Source organism: Pipistrellus kuhlii, unplaced genomic scaffold (genome assembly GCF_014108245.1).
Source record: "Pipistrellus kuhlii isolate mPipKuh1 unplaced genomic scaffold, mPipKuh1.p scaffold_m20_p_11, whole genome shotgun sequence".
In the NCBI taxonomy this organism is placed as follows: domain Eukaryota; kingdom Metazoa; phylum Chordata; class Mammalia; order Chiroptera; family Vespertilionidae; genus Pipistrellus; species Pipistrellus kuhlii.
Window position 1 is genome coordinate 26,664,702 of NW_023425416.1, and position 15,799 is coordinate 26,680,500.

Sequence of the window (15,799 nt, forward strand, 5' to 3'; positions counted from 1 at the left end):
TTTTCTGATAAAGAAGATTATTATTAAAATTTTTAAGGATGTTTCATTTCTAGTTTAGCTTGGTCCTGTGAAATAACATATTTCTAAATATTTTTAGCCCTAGCCAGTTTTAGCTCAGTAGATAGAGTTGGCCTTCGGACCCAAAGGACCTGGATTCGATTTTGGGCAAGGGCACATACCTTGGTTACAATCACCTCCCCTGCCCCAGCCAGGTCAAGCCTCATGCAGGCGCAACCAATCGATGTGTTTCTGACTTTTCTCTCCCTTCCACTCTCTCTAAAATCAACAGAAAATTATCCTCAGATGAGGATTAACAATAGCAAAACATATTTTGAAATTTTGAAGGAAATCTGAAATTCATTTCAGGACTTTATGAGTTGAGCTTTATAATTAATATTGTCTGATATTATTTTTACCTGTGCTCCATATCAGGAACTTGTGCTAGTTGCTATCATTGGTTATTTTGTTTGCTTGTCAGTATTTTTTTTTTTTTAATATATTTTATTGATTTTTGTACAGAGAGGAAGGGAGAGAGAGAGAGAGTTTGAAACATCAATGAGAGAGAGTCATCGATCAGCTGCCTCCTGCACACCCCCTACTGGTGATATGCCCACAACCAAGGTACATGCCCTTGACCGGAATCGAACCCGGGGCCCTTCAGTCCCCAAGCCGATGCTCTATCCATTGAGCCAAACCGGTCCCGGCTGCTTGTCAGTATTTTTCTCTTCATTTTATCAATGAGGTACTTGACGTTTAAAGAATTATGTTTAAGATTATATAAGTACCAGAATCAGGTTTTTTAAGTTTATAGTTGGTTGGAAATTCGTAGGCAGTTTGTTAAAGTGAAGTTTTATTATTATCATGTTAATGGATAACTGATATTTTTCTTAATATAGATAAATATTAATAGATTAAATTCTACATGGGGGAAATCATTTGGTAAATCATCATTATTTTCTTTCAAATAGAAAAAGAACAGTGATAGTTTATTGAGATCACTAATCAAATTGATTTCTTAAAGGTTCTTTTATTTCTGTTCAAGTTATAGCTCACCATATTGATATAAGTAATTTAATAAATATTTACAGAGCACCTACCTTGTACTAAGCACTGTTCCTGGAGCATAAAATTGTTACCAAGAATCCCTGTCGTCCCCCCCCTCCAGTCAGTATTAGGGGATGCAAACATTTTTTTAAAATTCTCACTTGATGAAAATATGTTTTACTGATTTAAGAGAGAGAGAAACATCAGTTGCCTCCTGGGATTGAACACAATCTCTGGTGCATAGGATGACACTCCAAATAGCTGAGCCACACTGGCCAGGGCAGGGGATTTGTAATTTTTAATGGAGTCTTTATTACAAAGAACAATGAGGGAAATATACCAGTAGTTACTATCTAATGACTTTATATGTGCTGAGCTGTGTGCACTTTACGTACATTACCTCATTTAATATTAGTTCCTGATTTTATCAGGCAAATGTGATCTTTATTTTGTATATCAGGAAAATGAGAATAAAGGGCTTACATAAGTGTTTGGACATTATGCAGTTTGTAAATTCCAAATTCATGTTTGTCTTAATCTGGGATTTATATGCCAACCATAGAACACTCTGGGAATAACAAAGAGGGATTCGCATCCAGCTGGGGCTCTCTGTGAATGGGGGGATATTTGTAAGAAAGTGCATTGAATAGGAAGAAACTGTGGTGAGACTGAGGTTGAGTAAAATAACGTTAATGGGGAGGAGAAAGGCCAAGTTAACAACTTGTACAAAAATGCCTGAAGACAAAAAAGCACTGCACACTATAGGACATAAATGGAGTTTGTGGCTAAATCCGAGATCATAGCAATGGGTGAAGAGTTGCAAGAGATTAGGCTCTGTGATCGAAAGGGAGTGTTAATTTTACAGCCTTAAAATGAGCAAGGCAAGCACTGAGTGATGGACTTTACATATTTTATCTAATTTAATCTATATGTGTTCTATTGGATTTTTCTTTTTGTCCTTTTTTATCCTTTTTTAATCGTTTTTTTTAATCTTTATTGTTGAGAGTATTACAGATGGTTCCCCATTCCCTTATCCCCATTATTTCCCTCCACCAGTTCCTGCTCCACCCAGGTTATCATCCTATTGTTTGTGTCCATAGGTAATACATATATGCACATGTTCTTTGGCTAATCTCTTCCCTCCTCCTCTTCACACCCCACCACCCCTTCCCTTTGAGATTAGTCAGTCTGTTTCATGTTTCCATGCCTCTGGTTCTGTGTGTGTGTGTGTGTGTGTGTGTGTGTGTGTGTGTGTGTGTGTTTTCCTTCCAATTGACCTCCCACTACCCCAGACAAGCCCCCACTGCCTCAGTGCCTGTGTATGCATGCCTACAAGACCTTTGGTTCCTCTCTAACTGCTCCTTCCTACCCCCACCCTACCATTTATCTCTGGATCTATTCTTGTTCATCAAATTATGTTGATCTTTATATCCCATATATGAGTGAGATCATATGATATTTATTTTTCTCTGACTGGCTATTTCACTTAGCCTAATGCCTTCCAGTTTCATCCATGCTGTTGCAATTGGTAAAAGTTACTTTTTTTATTTTTTTATTTTTCTTTTTAATAGGGGCTTAGTATCCCATTGTGTAGAAGTACCACAGTTTTTAATCTACTCATCTGCTAATGGTCACTTAAGCTGACCCACATCTTAACTATTGTAAATTGTGCTGCTATGAACATAGGGGTGCATATATCCTTTCTGATGGGTGTTTCTGGTTTCTTGAAGTGAGATGACTGGGTCAAATGGCAGTTCCATTTTTAACTTTTTGAGGAAACTTCATACTGTCTTTCACAGTGGCTGCACAAGTCTGCATTCCCACCAGCAGTGCATGAGGGTTCCTTTTTCTCCACATCCTCCTGAGCAGTTTTTATTTATTGATTTTTTGATGATAGTCATTCTGACAGGTGTGAGATGGTATCTTATTGTTTTGATTTGCATCTCTTGGATGATTAGTGACTTTGAGCATGTTTTCATATGTCTGGACTTTTTGTATGTCCTCTTTCAAAAAATGTCTCTTTAGATCCTTTATCCATTTTTTGATTGGATTGTTTATCTTCCTTTTGTTAAATTTGGAGAATAAACCCTTATTGGAAATATCATTGGCAAATATGTTCTCCCATGCAGTGGGCTTTCTTGTTTTGTTGATGGTTTCTTTTGCTGTGCAGAAGCTTTTTATTTTGATGTAGTCCCATTTGTTTATTTTCTCCTTAGTCTCCTTTGCCCTAGGAGCTGTGTCTGTAAAGATATTGCTACGACATATGTCTGCTATTTTGCCGCCTATGGAGTCTTGTAGGATTTTTATGGTTTCCCTTCTTACATTTAAGTCCTTTAGCCATTTTTAGTTGTTTTTGTGTATGGTGTAGGTTGGTGATCTAGTTTCATTTTTTGCATGTATCTGACAAATTTCCCAGTACCACTTATTGAAAATACTGTCTGAACTCCATTGTATGTTTTTGCCTCCTTTGTCATATATTAATTGATCATAATGGCTTGGGTCGATTTCTGGGTTCTCTGTTCTGTTCCATTGGTCTATATGTCTGTTCTTGTGCCAGTACCAGGCAGTTGAGAACCGTGACTTGGTAATATAGCTTGATAATCTGGTATTGTGATGCCTCCGATTTTATTCTTCTTTCTCAGGATTGCTATGGCTTTTCGGGGTCTTTATTTTAATTCTAGATGAATTTTTGGAGATTTTGTTCTAAATCTTTGAAATATGCAATTGGTATTTTAATGGGGATTGCATTGAATCTGTAGATTGCTTTAGGTAGTATCTGCATGCTCCTCCATTTGTTTATGTCTTTCTCTATCTCTTTTTTTTCAATGTCCTGTTGTTTTCCGAGTACAGGTCTTTTACATCCTTATTTAATATTTTAATTTTTTTGGTGCAATGGTAAATGGGATTTTTTCTCTTCTCTTTCTGTGAGTTCATTATTAGTGTATAAAAAAGCCATAGATTTCTAAGTGTTAATTTGTATCCTGCTACCTTGCCAAATTCATTTACTAGGTTCAGAATCTGGTTCTATTTTATTCATCATTTTATTTTGTTCATTAGATTCCTTGTTCATTTTTTTTTGATTTTTAGATTCAATTGTTGGTAGCTATGTATTTATAGCCATTTTATTATTTATATTTTTTAACTTCTCCTTAAAGATACCCTTCAACATTTCATGTAATACTGGTTTGTTGGTGATGAACTCCTTTAGCTTTTTCTTGCCTATGAAGCTCTTTATCAATTCTAAATGATAACTTTGCTGAGTAGATTACTTATGGTTGTAGGTCCTTGTTATTCATCACTTTGAATATTTCTTGCCACTCCGTTCTAACCTGCAAAGTTTCTGTGAGAAATTAGTTGACAGTTCTATGGTCACTATCTTATCTTTTTTAGGTGCAGAAAGGTTATGATTGTTCAATAATTATGTTAAATATTTTATATTTTTCTCATTTGTTGTTTGCTTTTGTAGTAAAATTCCACATCATGATTGTAGATTTATATATTTCTTTTTGATTTCTCGTTGAACTCCTTTCCCCTCCCTTACCATCTCATTCATGTCCTCACTTAACCCCTAAACTCTACTATGCATTAGGTTTATGCAAATATTCAAACATATCTTATAACTAAAATATTTTATGTTTAGTTAATGTTCCTTTTGATCTCTGGCAATGCTTTTTTTTGAAAGTCTCTTTATTTCAGTGATTTTCAACCTTTCTAATGCTGTGACCCTTTAATACAATTCCTCATGTTGTGGTGAACCCCAACCATAATATTATTTTCATTGCTACTTCATAACTGTAATTTTACTACTGTTATGGATCATTATGTAAATATCTGTGTTTTTTGATGGTCTTAGGCGACCACTGTGGAAGGGTCGTTTGACCCCCACATGGGTTGCAACCCACAGGTTGAGAACCGCTAGCAGGGTCGCCTAAGACCATTTCTCTTTTCCCTTAGTAACTGTCTTCTATATACCTTTCTGTACTTTTTAATTTCTGGGCTGCTTTATAATTTTTCGCTATCTTCTAGTTCATCTATTCTTTTTTTCACTTGTGTCAGTCTGTTGCAGTTACTATTTTCATTTCTAGGAATTATAGCCACTTGGTTCTTAAAGAAGTCTATGGAATTGTTCCTTGTGAATATTCAATGTTGTCTTTTCCTTTTTTAATACAGTAGATTTATTTCTTTTATACTCTATCTCTAATAATTCTTTCTGGGTCTATGTTTGTGGCCTTTTTGTTGTTTTTTTTAATATACTTAGTTACTTTTTATTCCAAGTTCTATATTTTCTCTTAAATTTATTTGAAGTCTGAAATAACTGTACATTTTTCTAGAGGTGATTTAGCATTTGCTTGAAAAGTACCCAGTGATGCTACTAATCTAGGACCATTTGCAATTGAATACAGTTTAAAGTTTTCTTGATCAGGTTATAGTAACTTAAGGTATTTGTAGGACCACCATTTTTTATTATTACTTCTTAGGTAGGTACACTTATCTTCCTCTACACGGGACCAAAAAAAATCCCCTTTATTTGTAGTCCACCAAGTATAAGGTGTTAGATTTACTGTTGGTTTAACCTTAACTTAGAGGTGAAATCCTTTGAGCCCCCACTTCATGAATGGTTTCTCTTAGAACCCTATACTTCAGAACTCACAATTCATTCATTTGTAGGTTCACAAAATGTTATTAGAAAAAAAGTTATTTCAGTGCTCCTTCCATATTTTAGGTTTCTTCTTTTAGTTAGTTATTATCCCAGTAATTTCTTACTACTTCATAGTGTTTCAGGTGCTTTTCAAAGTGTATTTCTAATTTTAATTAGAATTTCAGGAATAGCATTTATGTAAATACAATTGGTTTCAATCCTAATATACTGTATAAAATCCTGGGTCATAATGTCCGGGCCACAACCAACCAGACGTCAGTCATGGCCAGAGAGAGAGAGGCCTGAAGAGAGAAGCAGGGACTGATCTGTTGCCTCTGAGGCAGTTTTTGATCAGCCCTTGCCTCTCTCTTTCTCTCCTAGTCTGGCCAGCAGCCATGCCTCCATTTCTCTCCAGGCCTCCTCTAGGGCTGCTGATCAGCCCAGCCTTTCTGATCAGGCTCCATTGATAGGCCCAGAAAACCTGACTGGCATAGAAACTGAGCAATCAAAACCAAATGTGGGTGCTGTAAAGAACTATGATTGCCTAGGAGGCAGAGCTTTTGACATTGTCTGGCATAGAAACAGACCAATCAGAACCAAATCTGGGTGAACTGTGGGGAGCCAATGGCTGCCTAGAAGGTGGAGCTTTTGATGCTGACTGGCATTGAAACTGACCAATCATAACCAAATCTGGGTGCCTAAAAGGCAGAGCCTTTGATGCTGAATTGCATAGAAACCTATCAATGAAAACCAAATTGGCCAGCAGTGGAGGGCCATTGGGGGCAAGATCATGCTGGCAGGAGAGGGCAGTTGGGGGCAATCGGGAAGGCAGGCAGGTGAGCAGTTAGGAGCCAGTGGTTCCAGATTGCAAGAGGGATATCCAACTGTTGGCAGTCGGACATCCCCTAAGGGGTTCCCAGTTGGAGAGGATGCAGACTGGGCTGACGGGACCCCCTCTCCGTGCATGAATTTTGTGCACCGGGCCTCTAGAATTTTCATAATCATTATCATTATCATAATTGTGTATATCAGATTAAATTATTTCTTCCCTTGGATGGTGTGAGAAATAGCTTATCTGTCTGAATTTCAGGTGACAGACTCAAAAACAGAAGCATGGCAAAAATGAGACTTTAGCAGGCATCCATTGTACAGGCACACATGTGGGGCATGGAACATAGCCTATATATTTAGTTCCTCATCTGGTTCCTCAATGGCTGAGTACTATGAGGTCACCTATTTCCTCAAACATTGCCCAGGTCTTGCTGTCTCCCATTGGGGCATTTAAAAATATTGGGCTGAGGTCTTTCTAGCTACCTCTACCTTCCCTGTCTAGCTGAGACAGATGCCTCAGGGGTTTGCACCATGTTGGCCCACGTGCACAGTTCTTTGTTCCTCTTCTTTCCTCCCTAAATTCTGGGGAAATTCAGTAAGTTACAGCAAAGGGGTTTGGGGAATAAGAACACATACGTTAACACCTTAATCAAGAAAGAAATTAGCCGAAACCGGTTTGGCTCAGTGGGTAGAGCAACGGCATGCAGATTGGGAGGTCCCAGATTCGATTCCGGTCAAGGGCACGTACCTTGGTTGCAGGCACATCCCCAGTAGGGGGTATGCAAGAGGCAGCTGATTGATGATTCTCTAATGGATGTTTCTAACTCTCTGTCTCCCTCTCTTCCTCTCTGTAAAAATTAATAAAATATATTAAAAAAACAACAACAAAAAAAAACAACTAACCATGCTGGAGATGGATCACAGAGGTCCATTTCCTACAATAGTGTGTGTGTGTGTATATAAATATAACTCATGATTTTGAAACTTCCACACTTTGGGCATATTTTGTATTTTATATTTTACTAAAGTCCTAATACACTTATTAGTGCAAGGGACTCAGTCCTCGCAGCCCTGCCCACTGGTCGTTCGGAAAGTCATTCTGCTGTCTGATCTAATTAGCATTTTAGCTCTTTACTATATAGGATGTTATTGTAAGGCAATATCTACTTTAATGGACTATGAATTTCTTGGGAATAATAAAAAGTCTTAATATCTTATTAATCTGATGTTTCCCCAAGAGCTTTAAATACAGACATATACAGTACTATTTTAGGTAGAGTGAAGTGAAAAACCACAGATCATTCTTTTTTTTTTTTTTTTTTTTTTTTTTTTGGTGCTGTGGCTCGGATATGAACCGAAAAATCTTTTTTAAAAATTATGCTTGAACAATTGGATGCCCATATGAAAAAAAGGAACTTAAACACAAATCTTACCCCTTTACAGAAAAATTAACTTATGGTGTAAAAAGCAAAATTAGAAACTTCAAAGAGAAAATGTAGGAGAATGTCTGCATGATCTTGTTCTTGGTGATGAGGTTTTTATTTTTTATTTTTTTATTTTTTAAAAATATTTTTATTAAATTATTATCTGTGTACATATTTTAACATTGCCCCCCTCATACATACCTTCCCTCCCCAGAGTTTTGTGTCCATGCATATAAGTGTTGAGGTTTTTAGATAAAACAAGCGAGAGCACAGTCCATAAAAGAAGAAATTGGGCTTTATTAAAATTAAAAGTTTTTGCTCTGTAAAACAAGCTTAAGAAAATGAAAAGATAGCCTGGGAGAAAATATTTGCAAAACATATGTGATAAAGGACTATATTCAAAATAGACTAAGAACTTTTAAAAGCTCAAAAAATAAATAACCTGATAAAAAACTGGGCAAAGAATCTGAATGGACACCTCACCAAAGCAGGGATAGAGATGGCAAATAAGATATAAATAGGTGCCCAACATTATTTGTCATTAGACTAATGCAAATTAAATTAACAATAAGATATCACTACTTGGCTATTAGAATGGCTAAAATCCAAAACACTGACAAGACCAATTACTGCCATGGATGTGAAGCTACAGGAATTTCATTATTAATGGGAATGCAAAATAATACAACCACCTCGGAAAAGTCTGATAGCTTCTTATACAACTTACTATAAAATCCAGCAATTACATGCTCAGGTGTTTACCCAACTGATTTGAAACTTATATACACACAAAAAACTGTATTTTACTGTTTATAGTAATTATATTATACTTGCCCCAAACTGGGAGCAACAAAAATATTTAGTAGTTAAAATGGATAAACTGTGGTATAACTATACATTTATTGATAGGAAGGAATGAGCTCTTAATCTACACAAAAGTATAGGTGAATCTTAAATGGGTATTGCTGTATGAAAGGAAGGAAGCCAGTCTGAAAAGGTTACATATAATTTCAGTTACATGACATTCTCGAAAAGGCAGAACTGTAGGGATGGTAAATAGATCCATGTTTGTGAGGGTTTGGGGGAAGTAGGTTTGAAGTAAGTGAATCACAGGTGATGATACTGTAATGTTGGATGTATGATAACTGTGCATTTCTCTAAACCCATAGAACTTTACGGCACAAAGAATACACTTTGATACATACAAATTTTTATTTTAAAAATCACTTATGAGATCACACCAGGCTGAATGCAGACTATTAAAAAAGAATGTAACTATACTAAAAATACATGAAATATCCTCACCTTAAAGGGGTTTAAGGAATAGGTGCTTTTCTAAGTAACCGAAGAAATGAGTGGTGATTGTGAGAGTAAAGGCCAAACAAAACTACACAAGCACTGTATTCTAGTTGGCAAAGTTGTTTCCCATGGAATTATGGGTTACTAATTTCGAAATCACTATACATATACGTATACCGGAGTTGAAAAGTTCACTAAATAGGTGCTTGATGGTGGGAGCTAATTTTTGACTGCTATATGAGTAGGAGATTATGGATAAGCAATGGAGGATGCTAGGCTAATCATGTTGTAATGGGATAGTTTGAAGGCATTAGTGTAACATAACTTAATGTGGACACAAATGGCTACATATAGAAATATTTATAAATACGTTTATATACTCCTAAGTATGTATACACACACACACACACACACACACACACACACACACACACATATGTTTGTTTAGTTATTCCCCCCCCCCCCTTGTTCTTTCAGCCAAGGGGGCCTAAACGAAATGGCATTTTTCTTTTTCTTTTTTTTTTTTTTGAAATGGCATTTTTCTAGCATAAAGCCAGTAGCAATAAGCACTCCTAGCACCTAGGTCTTGGTTTCCAATTATATTCCCCCATAAAAGAAATCAAGGCTGCTTTAACAAATGTTAAATTCTAGGACTGGGACAGGAAATTCACAAGGTGATCGTGATCCTGGAGCATTTCAGTGTCAGAATAAATGAGTGCTTTAGGAAAACTTAACATGAAGGTATGTCAAAAAGACACAGGAGTTAACTTAAAGAGCCCTCAATGGCCAAAGCTGGGAAAATTTGAGCAACAACATAAATTGTCCCGGCCCTCGGGACAACAACGGGGGCACGCAGGAACCACCTAAGAGAATGAACAAACAAGGAACACGAAAGAATGAAGGCAAGACAAGGTTCTGATCAAGCCTCAGTTTTATTCTCTGAAATGGCTGTATTTATACAGCAGAGAAAAAGGGGGGCAGGGTTGCCTATGAAGGGGGGTCTTTGGTATGGCAACACAGGATTGACTAAACAAAGGGGGGCAGGGGTTGCCTATGCGGGAGGGTCTTTGGTATGGCAACACAGGATTGACTAATTGCCAGAGGCGGTGTGACATTCCAAGGTGCAACATTCCAAGGCTGGGCTATCTAGGGGGGAGGATCAGGAAGGGGAAGAGGCAGGAAGACAGGAGATGCTAAGCCCCAGGTTAATCTTATCTTCTGGCCAAGCCCTCAGGGCACCACATAACTTCTGCTAGAAGGAACTTAATTCTGTTTCCTTAAGACTGAGTTGCTTGCCTCAACTCTGCTGGCTCCCAACAATAAATATCATAGACTTGAATTATAACCCAGAGAGTAAAATATTCAAGGGTCTATTCTGATATAAATGATTGAATAATGGGACAAATGTGTGAGAATAGACAAATATTTCCTGTCGAATTCAAGATAATTTATGTAAATACCTACATAAGGCTTAAGGAAATGAAGCATAACTCTCTAGCCCACATGTGTCAAACACAAGGCCCGCGGGCCAAATCCGTCCCGCCAGGCCTTGCAATGTGGCCCGCACCGCGCTGTCATCACTGCACTCCGCTGCGTTTCCATCACAATGACAGTTTATGACTGTTCAGTAAACCATTCGGCCCTCGATTTAGGCTGGATTTTAGATTTTGGCCCCTTCTCTGATTGAGTTCGACACCCCTAGCCCTTAACTGTGGACTGTATACCTCACGATACCTTCCAAAGAGTACATTATTGAAAAAAGGAAAAAGTAAACTTTGTAACAGTGCAGAAATGTGAAAAATACTACCTCAGCTAGATGATCGTGATTAAGTTAGTAGTGTTTAGTCATGTTGTTAGCATGTAGTCTTGTTTTGACGTGATGAGAATGGCATTTTATCTCAAAAAACCATAAATTGGCTCTGTCTGATGTGCTCAGTGGTTAGAGTGTCAGCGTGAACACCTAAGGGTCGCAGGTTCAACTCCCACTCAAGGGCATGTACCTGGGTTACAGGTTTGCTTCCCAGCCCCAGTCAGGGCATGTGCACGAAGTAGTCAGTTGATGTGTCTCTCTTATATTTGTTTCTCTCTCCTCCTCCCTCCCTTCCATTCTCTGAAAAGCAATGGAAAAAATATCGTCAGGTGAGGATTAAAAAAGAAAACAGAACAGAAAAACATAAACCGTATCTAACCATGAGAAAATGTCAGGCAAATCCAAATCGAAATACATTCTATAAAATATCTGACCGCTGCTCAATAAAACCATCGTGGTAATCAAAAACATGAAGTCTGAAAAAGTGGTCAAAGTGGCCTAAAGAGATATGGCAGCTTATTCCCTTTTGTGATATTCTTGGATAAAATTCTGGAACAGATAAAGGACTAAAACTAAAAAATTTTGGATAAAGTATAACTTTTAATAATAATGATATTGCAGTGGAGGGAAGTGAAGAAAGACAGTCAAAAGGTACAAACTACACTTAGAACATAAGTACTAGGGATTTAATGTAAAATCTGGTAATTATAGTTAACTAGAGGTCCGGTGCATGAAATTCGTGCACTGGCACGGCGGGTCGGGGGAATGTCCTTCATCCCAGCCTGCACCCTCTCCAATCTGGGATTCCTTGAGGGATGTCCAACTGTTCGTTTAGACCCGATCCCACCTATCAGGATTGGGCCTAAATGGGCAGTCAGACATATCTCTCACAATCCAGGACTCCTGGCTCCCAACTGCTCACTTACCTGCCTTCCTGATTGCCCCTAACTATTTCTGCCTGCCAGCCTGATCACCCCCTAACCACTCCCTGCCAGCCCGATTGCCCCAAACTGCCTTCCCCTGCCAACCTGGTCACCCATAATTACCCTCCCCTGCCAGCCTGGTCCCCCCCAGCTGCCCTCCCCTGCCAGCCTCATCACCCCTAACTGCTCTCCCCTGCTGGCCTGTCCCCCTCCCCCCACAACTGCCCTCCCCTGCAGGCCTGGTAACCCCTAACTGCCCTTCCTTGCAGGCCTGGTCCCACCCAGCTACTCTCCCCTGCAGGCCTGGGTCCTGCCCAACTGCACTTCCCTGCAGACCTGTTCACCCCTAACTTCCCTCCTCTGCTGGCCTGATCACACCTAACTGCCCTCCCTTGCAGGCCTGGTCCCTCCCACCTGCCTTCCCTTGCTGGCCTGATCGCCCCCAACTGCCCTCCCTTGGCAGCCTCATGGCCCCTAACTGCTCTCCCCTGCTGGTCTGTTCCCCCCACAACTGCCCTCCCCTACAGGCTTGGTTTCTCCCCTCCCCCACAATTGCCCTTCCCTACAGGCACGGTCACCCCCAACTTTCCTCTCCTGCAGGCCTGGTCACCTCCAACTTCCCTCTCTTGCAGACCTGGTTCCCCCCAACTGTCCTCCCATGCAGACCTGGTGTCTCCCCCGCACCTCCAGCTGCTCTCCCCTATAGGCCTGGTCACCCTAACTTCCCTCTCCTGCAGGCCTTGGTCCCCCCCCAACTTCTCTCCCCTGCAGATCTGGGCTCCACCTCACCTGCCCTTCCCTTCAATCCCGGTTGCCCCCAACTTCCCTCCTCTGCCGGCCTGGTTACCCCTAACTGCCCTCCCCTGCTGGCGTTCTTATAGGGCTATCTTGTGTCCACATGGGGGCAACCATTTTTTTACCACATTAGAGCAGCCATATTGTGTATTGGAGTGATGGTCAGTTTGCATATTACTCTTTTATTAGATCGTATGCTGCTGTATGATAAAAAGGAAAGTTGTGTTAAGATGGTTCCTAAGGGTTCTCATCACAAGGAGACATTTGTTTCTTTTTATTGTGTCTGTATGAGATTACGGATGTTAACTAAATCTATTATAATCATCTTACAATACATACAAATCAAACCATCATCTGTACACCTTAAACTTACACAGTAATGTATATTAATTATTTCTCAATAGCACTAGGGGCAAATAATAATATTATTAATATTGGCTAATTAGTTTTGACAATTGTACCATGACAATGTGAGATATTAACAATAAGAGAAACAAATTGTCTATATATGAGAACCTCTGTACTGTGTTTATAACTTTTCTGTCAGTCTCAAACTTCTTTTAAAAGTATATTTTAAAAATACTAGAGGACTCAGTGTAAGGACAATATTTTGTGATTCTTTCATTAAGCCCAACCCTATCAGTTTTCCCCCCTTCCTTTAATCACCTACTTAATAGTTTGAGAAAATATCCCGAAACCGGTTTGGCTCAGTGGTAGAGCGTCAGTCTGCGGACTGGGAGGTCCCAGGTTCGATTCCAGTCAGGGGCATGTATCTTGGTTGCGGGCACATCCCCATTAGGGGGTGTGCAAGAGGCAGTTGGTCAATGTTTCTCTCATCGACGTTTCTAGCTCTCTCTCTCCCTTCCTCTCTGTGAAAAATCAATAAAGTATATTAAATAAAAATAAAAAAATAAAAGTTTGAGAAAATAGGAAAAGAAGTATTCTAGATAAAAGATGAATTGAGAAACTTTTATTAGTATATTAAAAAAAATTATAAGAGGACTTAAAATTATAAAGGTATGCTTGAGATTATTTGGGACCAATTAAAGAAATAGGTCTTGGTCATTTGTATGTAGTTTGATAGGAAACTGCCAAATAATCCTAAATAGTGTTTAAGTCCTAATTATCTTACATAGATTATGTAACTGGAGTCAAATATGTATATTTTCACTCCGTAAATTATGTATCGCTGTAACATTATGGGCAATTTTCCTTGTTCTTTTTTCTTTGACACTTTAGAGATGAAACCTGGCTCTTTAATAATAAATTATGCTCGATTTATTAGAAAGGGAAAGAATTTACTCTTTTCTCCTCTTCATTCCCCAGCCCCAGAATCTTGGCTTTTCTACAACTATTTTTTTACTGTTACCTTTTTATTTCTCTTTTCAGCTTCCTAAGACCAAAAGTCTTTGGCCAATATTTTTTTTTGTAACCTGTAACTTTAACCTTTTTGCATTCTAAAATTTTTTTAATAATGTTCTGAAATATTTGGGGCTTTCTCCACAAAAGTTCCCCAAACCTAAATTTTCATAGAGTTTCAAAAGGTTCATAGATGCTGAAGAATCCATGTGCCACAGATTAAGAAGCCCAGCCTGCCCTAGCTGGTCTGCCTCCTCAGATAGAGCATTGGTGTGCGGACTCGGTTCCAGGTTGAATTCCAGCCAAGTGCACATGCCACGGGTGCAGGCTCGGTCTCTACCCCACTACCCTCCCCCAACCCCCATCCCCATAAGAGGCTTACAGGAGGAAGCCAGTCAACGATTTCCTCTCCTTGATGTTTCTCTCTATATATCCCTCTCCCTTCTTCTCTGAAATCAATAGAAAAATATATATTTTAAAAAGCCCAGCCTGTTTTTAATTATGTTAATATTATTCATAGAGTCCAAATAGATTTATTTTCTTCTGTTCTTTTCTCTGATTCTTGTTTTATGTGAACAGCATTAGCACTGATGGTGAGGTTATTTTAATAGTTGTTCAAGATTTGAAAAAATAATTTGTAAGGTTATATAACTCTAGGACAATAACTGTATTTGCTTTTGGCCCTGTGTTATACTAGCATCACTTAACCTCAAAATTTGAAATTCTAATATTTAGTAAATTTCTCTGTTCTTGATATGTATGATATGTACTTTGTGCAGTCTTGAAAGGGTACACATGTAATTGGTGCTCGCATATTATGTACCAATGTGATTTCTTTTTTGAGCACTTACGTAGTTTGATGTTTCACTTGCCTTTTGTATTTACAGAGACAGAAGTATACCACTAGTCCCCACTTATCCATGGTTTTGTTTTCTACTGTTTCCGTTACCAGTGGTCCAAAAATATTAAATGAAAACGTCTAGAAATCAACAATTGAGAAGTTTTAAAATGTGCAGGATTCTGAGTAGTGTGATGATTTAATTTAGTACCATTCACCAAGTACTTGAATCATCCCTTCGCCCAGTATATTTACGCGTATATCCTACCTGCCTATTGATCACTTTGTAACCTTCTGGGTTATCAGATCAACTGTATCGCAGTTCTTGTTTTCAAGTACCCATATTTGTGTGGTGAAGGCCTTGGGGGCAGGGACATGCGTAGGGCGGAGGTGGTCAGTGGGGAAAAAAGGAGGGACGTCTGTAATACTTTAAACAATAAAGATAAAAAAAATTTTTAAGTAGCCCTTATTTTACTTGATAATGGCTCTGAATACAAGAGTAATGATGAAGCCATAAAGTGTTTCCTTTAAGTAAAAATATGAAGACAGTATAATAAAATATTTTGAGAGAGACAGACCATATTTGTGTAATTTTTAAAAAAATATATTTTATTGATTTTGTACAGAGAGGAAGGGAGAGAGAGAGAGAGTTAGAAACATTGATGAGAGAGAGTCATCAATCAGCTGCCTCTTGCACACCCCCTACTGGGGATATTCCCGCAACCAAGGTACATGCCCTTGACCGGAATCGAACCCAGGACCTTTCAGACCCCAAGCCGACGCTCTATCCATTGAGCCAAACCGGTCCCGGCATATTTGTGTAATTTTTTAAATATA

At 38.6% G+C, this 15,799-nt stretch overlaps 1 protein-coding gene across 5 annotated transcripts in view; it reads left to right on the top strand.

Annotated features, from left to right (window-relative positions):
• The window catches only part of STAG1 (stromal antigen 1), a 250,216-nt gene that overhangs the window by 114,228 nt on the left and 120,189 nt on the right, over positions 1 to 15,799 (top strand). The gene's annotated exons all lie outside the window — the stretch shown is intronic.